The sequence below is a fragment of the Meleagris gallopavo genome, chromosome 15 (genome assembly GCF_000146605.3).
Source record: "Meleagris gallopavo isolate NT-WF06-2002-E0010 breed Aviagen turkey brand Nicholas breeding stock chromosome 15, Turkey_5.1, whole genome shotgun sequence".
In the NCBI taxonomy this organism is placed as follows: domain Eukaryota; kingdom Metazoa; phylum Chordata; class Aves; order Galliformes; family Phasianidae; genus Meleagris; species Meleagris gallopavo.
The window spans coordinates 12,537,208-12,541,255 of NC_015025.2; the positions used below are offsets into that span (position 1 = coordinate 12,537,208).

A 4,048-nucleotide genomic window follows, 5' to 3' on the forward strand; every position below is an offset into this window, starting at 1 on the left:
CCAAAACCTAAAAAAGCTGTGTCTTGGTTGATGAGTGGCCTATTGAAGAGAAGAGAGGTCAGACATGCAGGCTCTTTCAGGCTCCTCCTGTTTGCCAAGTAGGCAGGAAAGGCACGCACTCCCTCCTTGTGCTGCCTCTGTAGGAGCTGACCTGAGTGATGTTGGGCAGGCGAAGGGATCCGATGTCTGTGCGGGGTTGGCAGGCAGCTTTGTGTGAGGCAGCGCCAGGGGTGAGTGCTTGGTTTTTGGGTGAGCCTGTTCTGCATCTTCTGTTTCTTTCCTTTGTTGGCTTATCCTTTTGACTTCTGCCCTTTCTTTATATTGGCCTCTCTATTCCCTTCCTGCTGAAGTGGCTGTTGTATACTAGATTAAACTGGAGCCTTTCAAAAATAGTGTTGTGCCTAGTACCTACCCATGGGTATTTAGGGCTGTGACTTTGATTACAAAAATTGCCTTGTGTTAGGACTGCTGAATATGTTCCTTCTTTGAATGTCTAGTTATAGATTTGGATATGAAATAGATCACAATGTTCCCATTTTCAGCTGTGGTTTTCATGAAAAGTAGAATTTATTTTTTTTTAAGCTCTCTCAGCTGTTTAACTCCTGGTGGGTATTATGGGAAGAGTAAGTCAGCCAGGAAAGCTTGTGTTTGTGATCACTGTGATACTCCTGATTCACTTATTGTGTTTGAGCTCTTTCAATTTAAAAACCCATTAGCAAGAATTGTGGTAAATGAGAGATGGTATCCTCCTAGGGCCTCTCTGTAATGCTAATATTAAAGAGTTTTAAGCTGGGTTTGAAGGTATAATGACTAAAAAAAATACGTTTGCTTTTCTTAATCCTCCTTCCCTTTTTCTCTTTAAACAGGAATTTTTGCTTATCTGAACTACAGAGTACCTCGGACTCGGAAGGAAATTTTTGAAACCCTGATAAAAGGATTACAGAGACTAGAATACAGGGGATATGACTCTGCAGGTATCTAAATTAACCTAATGCATTACTTTCAGCAACCAGTAGCCACGTATGTTACCTGTGTGACTTCTTGGGTGCTTTCAGCATCATCAGATTTTTCACTGTTATCTTTCAGGTTGAAAGATCAGCATATTTGTCTCAATTCTTGGTGCTGTTTCTTTCAGTTTTACTCAGGACTTCCAGTTGGGTGTTCAACTCTGGAATCAGATGGTGGTTGAAGTTTGGTACACCTAAGCAAAGTAAATAAGGTGTGAGGAAGACTTGAGGGTCATTTAGTTTCTGCCTCATTGTTTTTGGTACATGTAAGTCCTAGTGAAACGATGAGGAAGCTTGAACTTTTAATTTGAGTCTCCTAATTTTACCAGGCAAAATATATCAGTGTATCCTCAAGCAAAATTTGAGATGACCCTTGTACTTTTTTCATCTGTGCAGTGGTTAGATGTCAACCTGGTTTGATTTTAAGTGATTTGAAATCAGATAGTTTGATTGCAACATACACAGGTGTAGTGACAGATATCTCTTGGAAGGATGGTTTTCAAATAACCATTGCATCTGCATGTGCTCGATTGTATTTTCTCAGCCACAGCATTTCATGCTTTCAATATGTGTCTGTGTCCTGTATTACAGGAGTGGCAATTGATGGAAATAATAATGAAGATAAAGAAAGGTTCATCAAACTGGTCAAGAAAAGAGGAAAAGTAAAGGCCCTGGAAGAAGAGTTGTACAGTAGGTGTCTTTAAAAATACCCCATTACTTTGGCCAGGTAATATCTGCATCTCAGCAGAAAGTTGGACCGTGAAATTTACTATTACGATTTTGTAGCAGAAATAACTGCATTATGTAATCTAATGGTGGTTAAAGAGTCTGCACTTGAAAAGCAATCCAGCCTCTGGATAGCATGCTGTGAAATTATCAGTCTACTTCCCCTCTCATTTACTTGCTTCTTTGTTCAGTACTTGGGCTCCCTTGGTGCTTTATTTTGGTGATTCCTGTGCCTGGTAGCTGAAATGTCAGAACGTGGACTCTGACAGAATTTATGAGCGTTTAAGCAGCTGGCTGCCATCACAATCTGCTTTATGCTGTGCTTCCGTCTGTGAAGTTGCGTTTTAATAAGTTTGTTATTATTTGCAGTAATGTGTTCTGTTGGCCTAGCTGTTAGTATTGGCTGAGAATGCTTCAGTCTTGCCAAACAAACTTTTAATCACAGCCGCTTGAACTATCTGAAGTGTAATGTCAAGTAAGCAAGTGGTTTAAAAGGAAGCCAGAAGATAACTTTTAGATTTTTGCTGTAAGAATTCTCTTAGAGTTTTATTTACTAATTTTGTGTGAGTGAGAGACAGACTCAACTTTAAATATTGAATAAGATGAATTTCTTGTCTATAGAACAAGATGACTTGGATTGCAAAGCAGATTTTGAAACGCATTTTGGAATTGCTCATACTCGCTGGGCGACCCATGGAGTACCAAGTGCAATCAACAGCCACCCTCAGAGATCAGATAAAGGGAATGGTATGTATCTTCTGCAGCACTTCGAAACTGTAAGAATTTAAAGTCCTGGTACCCACATAGTACAAATACACTAAAGCAGTAAGAAAAGAGGCTGTCTATGTCTTATACGACATAGGCTAAGTTTTTGCTGTTCTACTTAGATTAGACACTTGTACAATAAAGTAGCCTCTTTTGAGGCTAAAGTAGCACTGTAAAAAGTTGAAGAGGTCTATTCTCTGTAAACTGATGCAAGTTAGTCAAAGGAAAACATTCTATTTAAAAGATAAGAATCTAAAAAGCTAAGTGCATCAGTACTGTCACGGCTGAGAAAAGATTGCTTTAAGGCATGTCTTGGTGCTATTGTCTTGGGTATATAGTTTGGAACAACTTTTGTATGCCTTCAGAATTCCCAAGCTTCAGCTTGCTGCTCTGCACATTATAGTAAACTGTAGGTCTGAAAATGATAGCAGGTAGTTTCTAGTGTACTTCTTTCTCTAGTCATGTATTCTGAGTTAAATATCTTAGTTTTCCATTACTCATGTATGTGTATTTAATTATTTATTTTTCTTTCTTTTAGAATTTGTTGTTATCCATAATGGAATCATCACAAATTACAAAGACCTGAGAAAATTTCTGGTAAGTCTGTGGCTTGTTGATTCTAAAACTGAAAGTAAATGCCCCACCATCTGCTAAAACTGAAAGTAAATGCCCCACCATCTGCTCTTTGGTCTTTCATGACTGTTAGAATTTTAATTCAATGTTCTTGATGTCAGCTATAAAATAGTAGTGTGAGGGAGTCTATGAAAGATACTCAGGAGCTCATGAGTTGCAGTATGTTCTTGTAACTCTTCATGCAAAGTAATTACCTACAGAGTAGCATTGTGTTCAAATTGATGGAAGGCATGTGAGGAGTGGGCTCCCTCCTGTCTCCTTGCTTAACAGATGCTAAGCAAGTCTTACTGCAGTGTTTCTGAGAGAGTAAGCTATGACAAGATGGGTCTTTATACTTTGTAGTGGTGTGTGTGTGTATGTATGCATGTTTATGTATGAACCAGTCCAATGCAGTGCTTTGAGCAGTCTGTTTTACTGTGCAGTATCTGGTGGGAGACAGATGAAGTGTTTCTTGCCTAAGGATGTAAACATCTTTTACTTTCCTATATGATGTTTCAGGAAAGCAAAGGCTATGAATTTGAGTCTGAAACAGATACAGAAACGATCCCTAAACTGATCAAGTATATGTATGACAACAGAGAGAGTGAAGATACCAGTTTTTCAGCCTTGGTAGAAAGAGTTATTCAACAGTTGGTAAGTGGGAGGTTCAATTTTTTTTTTCCTCTACCAAGTGTAAGCTATTATGATGTTCCTTAGGATTCTGCATTATGCCTCAGGATCCTCTGCAGGATTCCTTAGAAGATTCTGCAAAAAAATGCTTTTCAGCCTCTGGAGAATGCTTAACAGACCAAGAAATCAGATTAAAAATTTGGGAACTTCAAAGGCTTTTCAGTACTAAATTTTAAATTACATTAGAAGGTGGTGGGTGGCTTTGGGGTGTGTGGGTTTTTTATTGTTGCTGTTTTTTGGGTTTGTTT

At 38.7% G+C, this 4,048-nt stretch overlaps 1 long non-coding RNA gene across 1 annotated transcript; it reads left to right on the forward strand.

Annotated features, from left to right (window-relative positions):
- The first annotated feature begins 831 nt into the window (after positions 1–831).
- LOC116217217 lies at positions 832–3,793 on the forward strand. The gene is made up of 5 exons (XR_004161433.1): positions 832–974; positions 1,599–1,697; positions 2,355–2,480; positions 3,037–3,095; positions 3,630–3,793. It is a non-coding gene; the product is annotated as an uncharacterized LOC116217217 (long non-coding RNA).
- The last annotated feature ends 255 nt before the right edge of the window (positions 3,794–4,048 follow it).